A 14,272-nucleotide genomic window follows, 5' to 3' on the forward strand; every position below is an offset into this window, starting at 1 on the left:
CAACCTGTCCACCCTCACGCTCTTCACTTGATTAGTTTGGTCTGAGACTGACCTGACAGCACCGTGACTTCGTTTATCACCCTCTCTCCTTTAACATTGAGACTAAATGAGCTCTCTGTCATCATCTTTGGAGCGAAGTGAGGTGACCTTTGTGCTCAAAGCCAGGTGCTTTTTGACAGGGACGTCATATGCATATGAGCAAATTAGGCTTGAAGATACACTTAGATAGTAGATTACAAAATATTTAACTTTACTTGTTGAGATGCATGAGACGCAAAATGGTTATAAACACTACTTGATATGATAATTAATTTAAATCAGAGAAAACAAACAAATAGTGTATAGATTATATTCAAATTTTAATTATCGTGTGTCCCATGGAGCAAACATCTATCATATTCTACACTGTTGCACCGCATTCTCTCTCCATCAGCAGTATTTTATGCTCAGAAATTAATCTACATGTTTGAATCTTTAATCTCCTTATAGTCGAGCTCTGTCTCCACTGTATCTGCACTTTAATTCAGTTTCCCAGTTTTGAAGAGGATTACAGTTGATTGAGAGAGGATCACGTCATACTTACAGGAAAGGTCACCTTGTGAGAACGGATTGGAATTATACGTGGGCACAACAAATAGCTGTGGCAACGGCACCCGTGGCTTCAGACTGCAAGGCAAGATGCCAAAAAATATACTCTGAAGCTTCCTCGTGGGAGACGATAAGACTGTGGATATGTGTGTAGTGTAGGGGTTTAATGAACTGGCACTATCTGTGTCTGGATCTGTATATGTTAAGTGCTGCAAATATTATATCAGGATTTAGATTTAAGCTTAAATTGGGTGTTGTTGTTGTTGCTGTTGTTTAAATTAAATATGCCTTCTCTTCAGAAACCTGGAAAACACTTACAACGTCAAAAAGTGGAGCGGAAAAACAAACGTGTAAATGCCAGCACTGTCAGCGAGGTGTGTAAATTCTGGCTGCGGGAGTTCCTCAACCTCAACTACATTAATTGTGTTCATAATTTGTGTTCTGTAGAGATTAGAATGGGATTTTAAACTTAATTAGATATACTTAAAAAGCAGAATTACAGAAAAACACTTAAAAATTAAATTAATATAATCTGTTGGAATTCATAAAATTTGGATGGTTTAAGATAGATCTGATGGTAATCCATCTGTTAAAAAATAAAAATAAAAAAAATAAAATATAAACAAACAAATATATATATATATATATATATACTGTGTGTATATATATATATATATATATATATATATATATATATATATATATATATATATATATATATATATATATATATATTAAATTAGATGGAAATCTATCATCTGTGATTTTTTTGGATAATATTTAATAATAAATAATAATATTTAATAATATAATTAATTAAATCATATATAGTTCCCTTTCTAAGGTAACCCTCATTGATTTTATGCAAAACCCTGAACCAGAGGTTTTCCCATTCGCATATCATTCTTACAAAAACCATGATTTCAGGAAAGCATTTCATATTTCAAGTTTAAAAAAAGTCTTTCTTCTGTAAAACCATTCCTTTGTGTACCAGAACAGAATCTCAAGCTCTCACGATGTTTCTACATCCCCACCTGTCTACTCACCCTATTGTCTTAGCTCCTGTTCTTTTCTTATCACTAGTAAGCCCTTTGTGAAATCCTTCACTAGTTCAATAAAGATCTCGGGAAGCTCTGTGGAGGTCATGGTCTCTATCGCTGGTCTCCCTTCAGCAAATAAGAAATTGCAGAGGGTACAATTAAAGATGGAGTGCTGCAGATGTCTATAGACTTTGCCTTGCTGTGTTTGTAAAGTGCTCTCTGGGGTATTATATGTACAGATTCCTATGTCTAGAGAGAGAAGTGACCCCATCACCTTTCTCTTGACATGGGAGTCTGTACATATTATACCCCAGATGCATAAATGTGTGTGTGTGTTCACATTCAATCTCTATTATTGAGTTAATAAATCTTTACCTGGTTTTCCAATCAGCTCATCCACAACCAATGATGTGCAACAATAATAATGTGCAACATTCACAGCTAAGCCAGGCGTGAAGGTTGTGTTATTGTTCATTGATGAATAAGTTAATTGTAGCTACTCTCCTATTGTGTTTATTTGCCAATGCCATAGCTGAAAAAACAGTATAAATTCATAGACACAAATGATGGATTAAACATACAGTACAATGGTTTTTATTGGTAAAGTTCTGGGAGGCTTTTTGTGCTGTAGCTTAAAAATCAATAACGGACTGTACGCGAGTACATAAATGAACGAAAAGAATCGTAAAGTATATTTAGGTGCTCATAAGATTTGACAGTTTCTGCTTATGTTCACTGACTTCGCAACTGCTTTATAGCCTAATCCTAGAGTTTCATAAAATTTTAATTTAGGGCAACTTTTATAAATAGCATTTTATAGGATGTACATTTAACTAGTGAATTCATTCATTCATTCATTCATTCATTCATTCATTCATTCATTCAATCATTAATTAATTCATTCACTCATTCATTTATTCATCCATTCATTCATTCATTTATTCGTTCGTTTGTTCATTCATTCATTCATTCATTCATTCAATCAGTCAGTCATTCATTTACTCATTTATTCATTCATTCATTCATTCATTCATCACTAGTAACCACTCACAGGTCAGGGTCCCGGTGGATCTGGAGCCTATCCCAGATATACTGGGTGTCACATGCAAATACACCCTGGTTGGAGCACCAGTCTATGTTTTAATATGCAAATGAATTTTATGATGTCACTGTCCTATATGTTAATCAAGGATTGCATAAGGGATTCTGAAAAATGGTCCTATAAATGATTTTGGAATCAATTCAAAATCTTATACATCATTCAAGCATTCTTAATTTCATAAAAGGATTCTGGTTCAATATTAGTTCAGTTCCACAGGATCCCTGTAAAAAGACAACCAAAGAATTTATCCTGAATGCTGTCCATGTGTACTGCAGTATTAAAGTGTTCTGAGCATTATGTGTTATGACACTAATGAGGCTTGTGAGGGAACAATGCTTTATAGCTGTTATAACATAAGTGATAACATGCAATAACTTCAGCTAAATTCGACAACATTAAACCTAACGATCAATTGATTTTTAAGGTCGATTTTTCATTGTTTAACAAATAAGTACTTCTAATTACTGGCACATTGTGTTCTAAGGTGAATAAAACATGTGCTGTTATAAAAAATCACCTTTGTCCACCAAAAAAAGCTCATCACTGATAATCCTCCTATAACAGGATACGACAAAGAGGTTTATTCTTATTTAGAGAGAAATCTCAGTGATAGAGGCTTAATAGCCCGGCTTTATACTCTCCTGGCATTTTATAGACAAGCCCAGGACATTTTGTTCACACTGGTGGTTTCTTGCTCATTCATTGACAAATCGATCGTACCTGGAGAGCTGTGTGCAACACTGCAACATTGGTAGTTATGTTCTCCCAGTGACAACTGTTTCCCAGCAGGACCCATAATCCCCATTCTGCAGTCCATCTGGGAACAACTTAAGACAGCTCCCATTACAAGGACAAATCCTTTAGCATTTGTCGTATCTCATGAGACGCGGTTATCGATATGAGGCTTGTTCCTTGTACAGCACATGCATTATTGATGTCTGCCTGCTCTTGCTGGACTAGAGCGCATTGGATCAACCGAATGAACATGATCATGACTCAATCTGCTCCCAACTTAATGTGTCCATGTAGGGCAAGAAAGGATGTTCCACTGGCCCCCAAGATATCACGAAATTCTTCAATCTGATTGGTCAAAACATTGATTAATTTTCCCGTAGTAATTTAAATCAGAGGTCTATAGTAATGTACCCACTCTAAAACCATATTGTTTCTATAGCAACATAACAATCATAGTTCATTGTCCTAAAACCCCACATCCTTTGTTTAAATGCATTTACAAGAATATAAGTGTTTATATGGTAAAAATGCACAAACCCGGAGTCCAAATATAACTTTTTAACTTCACCAAATGAGTAAATGAATGCAGGTTTTACTGACCCTCAAAAATCTCTTTTGGTTTTTAGTCAATAACAGTGCACCACTGTAGGATGTTCTTATTTTCTTCCCAAGGTGAATTAAATAGTGTTCAATTACATGATCCCACCAATCCTACAAGGGAAATAGTAGCTTAGTGGTTAAGGAGTTAGACTAATGATTGACCCCTAACTGTCCACTGCTCAGTTGTATGAAAAAAAAAGAAAAGCTAAAATGAGATAAGTCACTCTGGATAAGGGCATCTGCCAAATGGCATAATTGTAATCCTCCTACCACAGAGAGATGTTTGATGGCAGGTATAAACAACAGATAGTGGCAGGAATTAATGGTATGAAGGCTTTTTTTTTTTTTTTTAAGATAAAGACATTCACATGAAGTTTATTTTTTTCAGATCATTTACTGCTAATTGTCTTGAGGTGGATTATTTATTTATTTATTTTTCTTTTGATAGCGCAACGACACCACTATCAAATTTAAGATAAATATAGAGTCTGATATAAATAAGCGTAACTGAGACTGAATTATTTCCATCAAGAAATCTTTTAACTGATTTCTATCAGTTACTGTAGATAGATCAGTAACTGTCTTGTCAGATGGTATAATAAATAATAATATACATAATATATCTCATAATATAACACATTGCTGTATGCAAATAAAAAGGTCAATAGATAGACATACAGATAGATAGATAGATAGATAGATAGATAGATAGATAGATAGATAGATAGATAGATAGATGGATGGATGGACGGACAGACAGACAGACAGATAGACAGACAGATAGATAGATAGACTAACAGACAGACAGACAGACAGACAGACAGATAGATAGATAGATAGATAGATAGATAGATAGATAGATAGATAGATAGATAGATAGATAGATAGATAGATAGACGGACAGACAGATAGACAGATGGACAGACAGATAGATAGATTTCTGTATTAATTGTGATTTTTAGAAATGAAAAAAAAATCTAATAAAAATTAAAAATAAATAAATAAAATAAAGGCCAATTTTAATGTATAAAAAATGGTATGTTGTCAATAATAACTTATAACAGCGTATTTCATTAAGCACAGACAGACACTCAACTCTTATTTAGCATGATTCTTTTTTTTTTTTTTTCCAATTTCCATATATGTGCATTTTAGAGCTTTAAAATGATGCTCTACACCCCCCTTTTTGCCAGTCTTTTTCATTACCCGGTATCCTCAAACGAGCTTTTTCGAAGCCTTGGTGTCTCCGCTGGGTACATAATTACATATGATTTCATCGGGGATCCACTCGGCTCTGGGTAACAAGATGAATGAGCTGCGCATTTACCTCATTTATTTTCTAATATTCAGAGTCTACTCTTCAGCGTGCCCAGGTCTGATGTTTTATGCCTTTAATGAAAGCCCAGGGCTCGGGGTGTTTGATGTACTATTTAGATTACAGCAGGTCTGAGTAACATTCCGTGTTTAAATGAAAAGGAGAGGGACAGCAAGAGATGGAGAGAGAATACGGAAAGAGACAGGACTATGACACCAAATCCTAACCTGTGCAATGAAGATTAATGATGCTGCACACAGGCACAGGGACTCCATAAAAGAGATCTAAGCAAAGAAAATAAGTCTCTCTCTTTTTTTTTTTTTTACTATGGCGCTCTTCAATTCTCAAATCTGATTGGATAATTCATTTTCTCTAGCAGCACCACTGACATAAAGTAATTAAAATCACAGGCTTCATTTCTGTAGTAACTTCAGCTGGTGATCATTTACACCACTAAAACAGCTCAAGTGTTTATAATGCTTAAAATAATAAAATAAATAAATAAATAAATAAATAAATAAATAAATAAATAAATAAATAAATGGAGTTCAAATATAAATCATGCATAGTTTTAAAAACCTTTTAAAAAATAACCTGGATTTTATCTTCACTAAACATGTAAATGATTGCAGATATTTTTTATCTTCGCCTGCATTTGTTTTAAGAATCGAGTCTATTGCTATTAAATTCTTTGCCCCAAAGGCCAAAAAAAATGTTTTTTGTCCTTTGCTTCTGTTTGGTTGTTTCCATGTTCAGCATTGAATGCCTTTGTCATGTCTCACTCCACAGTGGTGCTTAATATGAAGCTCATATGAAAGCAGAACTCTGGAATTTGAGAGTTTGTAGTGTTTTATAAGTATTTCTGTTTTTATCTAGCCTACTACAGGCAATATGTTCAGAGAAGAGCTCAAAAAAAATTCTTTAATTCATTAAAATTCTGTTTAATTCTCTGTTGGTTATCCAACAGAGGGAAAAACACACATCTCACACTGAATGCCAACAGAATCCTGACTCGTTTTATATCAGACTTCATCAATAAGTCGATTTCCTTTCTGCCGGCAGAATAGAAACCCTTTGTACTGGTAAAAAGGGTTAAATCTACAAAAAAGTAAAGAAAAATCGTTTCAAATCGTCCAAGCCTATAGGCCTGTGTAATCTCCGCTAACAGAATTTGTCTTGGTCCAAGCCTGCGCTCTCATCCTTAAAAAAAAAAAAATTAAAGTAATCTTCATTGATCCACCCACACACTGCAAGATGTTCAGCTGTGTCTCCTATTCATTAGGTCAGAGCTTCACCCACTTGCCGGAGCTGACAAGTGGAATTTGTAACAGTCTTCCTCTAGAAATTTGCAACCCTAAGTCTTCATTAGGTGATGGATATTTTCGGTCCCCGTGGAGAAAGTGCTGGTCGATTGTGTTGGGCTTTGAGAGGAGTGACAGCGTGCAAAGAGGAGTGTCAGCGGTGAGGCGGCTGAAGGAGGCAGGCAGGCGTATGACACCCAGATGATAATAGCTGACAGTCATGACGGCACTGTCTAAACCTCGTCGTTGTCACTGATCCCCAGCCGCCAGTCCAACATGGCTGCCACTCACCAGGCTGCCGCCAGGTTCATGCTTTACCTCCCTTACACTTTATCTGAATGGATTTTAATGTTAAGCTTCATCTCGTGTTCTCTTCACTATTAGATAAAGAACACGAGTTGTTGGATTCCACCATCTGTGCTGAACATATTGGAGCATGTTTTCCTAGCCTCGCTTTACACCCTCGTTAGGATTCCGCTGATGAAGAGGAGCGTTTCTTTCGTTCTTTCTCTTTTTTTTTTTTTGTTGTTGTCTGTTTATCACTCTTTTGAAAAAGAAAGGCACATTCTTTTCTTTTAATCAAATATTCATCAAAGCTGCGCAAGATCACAAGGTTAACGTGTTTCAAAGATGGGTTTTAAAGCTTGTATCCTTGGCTGGACATGTTCTGTGGCGAGATAAAGAATCCTGTATTATTTCTCTCAAGTTTCAGGTGCTGTTGTTTTTGTGGAATGACAGACTGCTGAGAAATATTATTCACACACAGGATTTTGTAATATATTAGGGATTTCCTTAAAGAATTGTGAATACCAGCATTCGTTTGTCTATGGGATATGACTCAATCAAAAGATCTTAAGTTTAAGTCTGTTTACCCCTAACAGTGAAAAATAAGAAACAAAAACTCTCCACTAAGGAGCATTATGGACATTTTGGCAGCTGATATTAATTACAAACTGAACTAATTAAAGTTTATGGTCACATAGCCAGAGGAAGAAAGAAAGGGATTGTCTAGCGGATGATGTTGACGCATAAAGTTGGTATCACTGTGACCTAATTTCCCAAAGAAATGCTTAGGAAAAAATATGATTTCTTCATTTGTGTAGTGTCTTTAGATTTAGCTTTCAGATTCAGATCCTTTTTTTCTTCTCGAGGTTTAGTTTTTGAGCTGAAACCAGCAAACACGTTCTGTAAAACTGTTGATGATGGCATGTTGCCTATTATGAGGTTAATTTACTAGATATTAGCCTTTAGCATACGTCAAGTGTAATTAAAGCCTTTTGACTCAACACTGTTTGAGGCTAGGGTGTTTGTCACGTTCAACAAACTCTGCGGTTGCGAAAAAAACAAACAAAAAAAAAACAAAAACATGCTGATTTATTATTTTCTGCTGTGTTAGCTCTTTAAGGTAATAATCAGACACGAGCTCGGCGACTGCGTGAGGGACACAAAGCCGTTGTGGATCAATGACCTCCAACAGAGGAGCTGCTGGCCTTTATAACAGGGTCAGAGCTGCCCTGCTGTTCCACATCCTCAGCCTTGGATCATATTTCTAGTCTTTCAGCTGCTGCAGAGAGAACCTGTGAGGAAATAATTTATGCATTTGCAAAGAAAATCTGCCTTGCATTTAACTAAACTGATGTACACTGGAGTACACTCGACTTATACTTAATAATCACAACAAATTAGCCAGTCTATGAGTCTCGAATAACCAAAGCCCCACCCACTTCCTTCCTGCCATCTCACTTTACTAACCTTTCTGGAGAATCTTTACTGTTCATGACACATACTTCCCTTCTCAGTATACGATGCTACTTTCTTTTTACTGTGTAAAGAGATATATTTATATGGGTGGCTATTATGGTGTACAGTGGAACCTCAGCATACAAATTAAATTTATTCTGGAGGCAGGTTCTTAAGGTGGAAATTTGTATTGCGAAATGAATTTTCTCATGAGAAATATTGTAAATGCAGATTATCTGTTCCAGCCACCCAAAAATATTAGCAATATTACCAATACGAAGCGTATATAAACTGTATGGCTGCTTACAAAGAACTGACCCAAGCCAAGCATTCCATGTCAAGGGTCCCCACAGGAAGTCGTGCCAACGAGCCCCAAAAATCACGTAGCTTTTGCACACATGCTGAAGGTAACTTTTGTATCTCTTTTGAAACAGCTTTCGCTAACTGAAAAAAAAGTTGTAAACTCATTTTGGTTGGCTTTGCTTGGCTTTCCATTGATGCAAACCAGTTTTGAATGGCTCCTGGACGTACATGTAACTTAGCTGGTGTTTGGTTTGTTTCGTTCGTATGGAAAAATGATCCATATGCCAATGCAAATTTAGCAAATGCAGTGGTAGCTAAAGTGGTTAAGGCTCTGGATTGTTGATCAGAAGGTTCAAGCCCCAGCACTGCCAAGCTACCACTGTTGGGCAATTGACCAAGGTCCTTAACCCTCTTTGCTTCAGGGGTGCTGCATCATAGCTGCCCTTGCGCTCTCACCTCAACTTCCTCAGCTGGGATATGCAAAGAAAAGAATTCCACTCTAATGTATGTGTGGTGATAAAGACTTCCTCTTCTAAAATGTCTTGCAAAATTTCAATTCTTAAGATGGAATTTTCGAAAGTGAGGGCATTCTTATGCCGAGGTTTCACTGTATTTAGTTTTGGTTCATGTCTGGTCACTGGGTATCTCTCTAATGTGCCAAAATATGTCTTACCTGTTTTAAGCTCTTCTCTTGATTTGTCTGTGCATTTAAACCCTTGTGTTTCATTGTCCCTGTTGCCAGGTATAAGCTCTGTGTCTCTGTTGCCGTTGGTTACCGAGCCTCATATTTTGTTATCTTGACTCTCTGGTTTCTGAGCTTTTTCTGGTTTATCTGTTTTTGTTTTCATTTTTGTTTTGCTTCATCTATCTGTATGTGGTTAGCTAATCGGCTGACTGTTGCCTGTTCAGTGATCCTAATAGTGCTTCTTGCCTGGTGCCTGACAATCCGTTCATGTGTTAATGTGTAGGTTTCAGATCAACCAAAACACGAGCAAGATACTGCGACTTTAACATACTTGACGGATGCTACAGAATTTGCGCTTTATCCTCCGCTGTAATGAAACAGAAATCCCAAAACCCATCACAAAAAAAAAAAAAAATCCTTAAATCACAGCTTGGGCATGAAAATAGAATCATTACTGAAACCCCAGTTCCATCACAGGTACTTACACAAATGATCTCCATCTCACTTAATCGACTAAATCATTGTGCACTCGAAGACAGCTCTATAAATAATTCCATTTCTATGGCTATTTGTATTAATAAGTTCATGTCAGGAGCAAAGTAATGCTGTATTCTTTTTAATCACGTTCGTCCCTGAAGGCTTTGGAACGTGTGCCATACCCCGATGGTAACATGGGATTTGTCGTCTATAATATATATTGCATGCTCTTCATATTACATGATAACTTGTGCAAGACGCTGTCTATAAACAGCAGCAGTCATCTCCTGGGGAGCAGATCTGCATCATCTGCATCATCTCTTCTTTAAGATCCTAAAGAGACGGACTCTGTAAAGTGCTGAGCCAGCCTTCTTATAATAGAAACAAATGAACGGGAATGTCTACATAGCGGCCTAGCGGTAAAGCAGTGATTAAAATGCACTGTCACACACACACACACATACACACACACTGTATAGATTGTATAAGGAGACACACCTTTAATCGTGCACCAGCAGGAAATAACACAGGTCAAACTCCAAGGGTGCAGTAAAGAAAAAGGGAAAATCTAAGGAAAAGAAAGAAGGAAGGAAAAAGAAAAAAAAAAAACAAGTGAGATACTGTGATATGACTTGGCGTCGAGATGCAATTACTTTGCTGACATTTAGCTCCCCTATTTCTGGGGACTCCTGTCAGACGAAGCCGTGCCGAAAGCGGCTCATCTTGCAGAGCCATTTTCACAAAAGCGATGGCAGCACCCCAGACGACGTCTGAGCCCGAGCGTAGAGAGAACTGTGGAAGAAAATAGCATTACTTACAGATATCACTCCAGGAAGGATGACCAGATTGCGATTGGTGTAGAGACCGAAGAGCTGAATGTAGGATCGGTCAAACGTTCTGGTTTGGAAGGTTGTTTTTTATAGAGATCATGGGTAAAAACACAGAACATTTACATAGGTCTTAGGTGAGAAAGCCTTTGGCGATGATGGAGAGGAAAAATTCCCTGAGACGATATGAAGACACAAGCAGACTCACAAAGGAACCCATCTTCATCTGGGTGACATTCGATAGAGCGATAATAAATTATTTCCTGTCTATAAGTCTGCAACTGTGAAACCAGGAGATTCATTCTAGCTAAAACATGAAGTTTGTTTTGATGAAGTCAGTTGTTTATTGATTTAGAATTGATTGATTTTGACTTTCATTTACTGTTCATATTGATGACAATGATGATGATGTTTGTCCGCTAGAGTCGAAGATGACCATGACATCAAGGCCGATCCTGGTACAGATCCTGGCACGATCTTGTGCTAGCTCCTCCCAGGAATTAGAAGACACCTTTCCATATGATAGCTCACCATACAGCAGTGTTTTGGGAGTCAAGCATCATCAAGCACATGCATACAACAGGGTGGTGATGACTGCTGCACAGTAGATCTGCAGTTTGGTTTCAAGTCGGATGCCTCTCCGCTCCCAGACATTGTGACGTAGTCTTCAAAATGCAGCACTGGCTTTGGCTATCCTATTGTTGACTTTATTGTCGATGTAAACATCTCTTGACAGGGTGCTATCCAGATATGTGAACTTGTCCACAACGTTCAGACGTGTGCCATGCACCTGTATCCTTGTCATCCAAAGCCATTTTCATGATTTCTTCTGGTATCTTTCCATGTGAAGACATCATCAGTGGCAATGAGATGTTTCCAAGTGATTAGACTCCAACCAGAAGTAAGGCATTATGTATATGTACACTATCAGTCAAAAGTTTGGACACACCTTCTAATTCCATGGTCTTTCCTGATGTTTATTTCTTTCTACATTGTAAAACAATGCTGAAGGCGGCCGAAATCCACAATAATGTCCTTTGAACAGCTGGTATTGAGATAAGTCTGCTACTGATGCTCTGTAAAGCCTTCATAATGGCTCTAATCTGAGGTGCTGTTAATTGGTGATTTCTGAGGCTTGTATCTCTAAATGAACTTCTCCTCTGCAGCAGAGGTAAGTTTTGGTCTTGCTTTACTGGGATGGTCTTCATGTGAGCCAGTTTCATCATGGTGCTTGATGAAGCATGGTGCTCTATTCCAGAACACCTGACCTTTGTGTCTTAAAATAACAACTGACTGGTGTTTGTTGTCATTACATATGGATTACTTAAGTCCATGTGTGTTATTTCATAGTTTTGAAATCTCCAGTATTGTTCTAGAATGTAGAAAATAAATCCCTAAACAAAAAACATTGAATTAAAAGGTGTGTCCAAACTTTTGACTGGTAGTGTATATGTATATGCCCCCCTCCCCCTTTAAAAATAATCTAAATACACATTCCTTAAATGTATTTGTCATTATCAGATCCTTAATAAGCCTTATTAGCAGTTCCTAACTCTGACCCTGGAGCTGTAATTACTCCCTGGTTACTACAATTGACCGAGTTATAACATAGCCGCTGCTATTTCTCCTGGGGCTGAATTGCAGCCACAACTGAACAAATGAAATTAGTCTTGTTTGATTCCTCAATTCGGCCCAATCATGTGGAGAAATACGGTGTATCATTAGATTTGTCAGACTGATTTCTCAGTTCAAGTCCAAGGTGATAGGGACAAATCGGCTGTGCAAAAAAATAAATAAAAAAAAGCTGGATGGTTTTCTGTATCAAAATAGTTTTTATGCATCTTGACTCGCAAGGTTGCATTTGTTGATTCAGCAGCGCGGCAGCTCGGAGAGGAAAGGCCCCTCTAACCTTTATCTTGTTCTCATATGGATGAGCAGATGCACTGAGGAATGTTTACTGAACAGCAGAATGTTCTGGGTGAAGCTTGAAGTGATGTTTTATCTCTTAACGGTTCCTAAAACTGGTTGTCACTATGTATGTAATTTAGGTGTATTATAATGCGTTAATTGCTAATTATATAATTAAAAAAGAGCAAAGTCTGGAGTAGGAGATTATGGAAGTGCCTTGTAGGATGAAATGTCAAAGCATCTACCTAAAAGCAGGATAACTGCAGCAGATAAGTATAAGTTTAATCATAAGGTCTAAAATTGATCCTAAACCATACCTTGAGAAAACTTAGTCTCCACCTGGGATGTGGTAGCTTAGTGGTTAAGGTGTTGAACTACTTATTGACAGTTTGTGAGTCTGAAGGTCCAACAAGCTGCCACTGCTGGAACCCTGAGCAAGGCGCTTAAGCTTCAATTGCTCACTATAAAATGAGATAAATTGTAGGTTGCTCTGGATAAGGGCATCTGCCAAACGCCCTAAATGCAAGTGAATATTCTGAAAAATAAAATGTTTAAAAGGTTTTATTTTTTAAATGGTGGGTTTGATTCATGTCATGAAAACATCATTTCTGGGATACCATGAGGAAAAGACATGTTACTATGCTTGAAATAAACTTGAACAGAAATGAAAACCATTAAAAAAGATCTTTCTGTCCAGTTTGAGTTCAGTAAGATTTTATGATGATTTATAAATATTTCTATAGTCACGCAATAGAAATTCTGGGTGTTTAGGAGAATGGGCTGGCGGGGTAAATTACCTGAAAAAACCCGGGTAAATATATTCTGGAGGCTTAAATTGCTAGGGTCAAATTGACCCCAAGGGCAAAACATGTTTGTAAATTTAAGGATAACAGGAGGGTTGTCCATAAACAGACTTGCACAGTATAACAGAACAGTGCACTCAAATCAGGCTACGATAGAATTAGCAATTAATTCTTTAACAGTCTGTATAAATCAATCACAGTAGCCATTGACAGTCAGATTAACCTACAACATACTGCAAGTCCACCTTTATTTATTTATTAATCCATAAATTTCAACATAGTAGCCATTTAGATTCAATTCAATTCAGTTTAATTCAATTTAATTGTAAAGCGCTTTTAACATTGCCTCGAAGCAGCTTCACAGAGGTATAGAAACATAGAAAAATGATAAAGATTAAAGTTAAGTTACTGGTTATCCCTGTTTTATCCCTGATTATCTCCTCATCATGGCACCTGTTAGTGGGTGGGATATATTAGGCAGCAAGTGAACATTTTGTCCTCAAAGTTGATGTGACGGAAAAATGGACAAGTGTAAGGATTTGAGTTTGACGAAGGGCCAAACTGTGATGGCTAGACCACTGGATCAGAGCATCTCCAAAACTGCAGCTCTTGTGGGGTGTTCCCGGTCTGCAGTGGTCAGTATCTATCAAAAGTGGTCCAAGGAAGGAACAATGGTGAACCAACGACAGGGTCATGGGCGGCCAAGGCTCATTGATGCACATGAGGATTGAGGGCTGGCCCATGTGATGAGCTACTGTAGATCAAATTACTGAAGATGTCAATGCTGGTTCTGATAGAAAGGTTCATTTTTAGCACCCTGTAAAGTCATGTAATGGATATTTACATTC

This window comes from Hemibagrus wyckioides, linkage group LG26 (assembly GCF_019097595.1).
Source record: "Hemibagrus wyckioides isolate EC202008001 linkage group LG26, SWU_Hwy_1.0, whole genome shotgun sequence".
NCBI classification, from domain to species: domain Eukaryota; kingdom Metazoa; phylum Chordata; class Actinopteri; order Siluriformes; family Bagridae; genus Hemibagrus; species Hemibagrus wyckioides.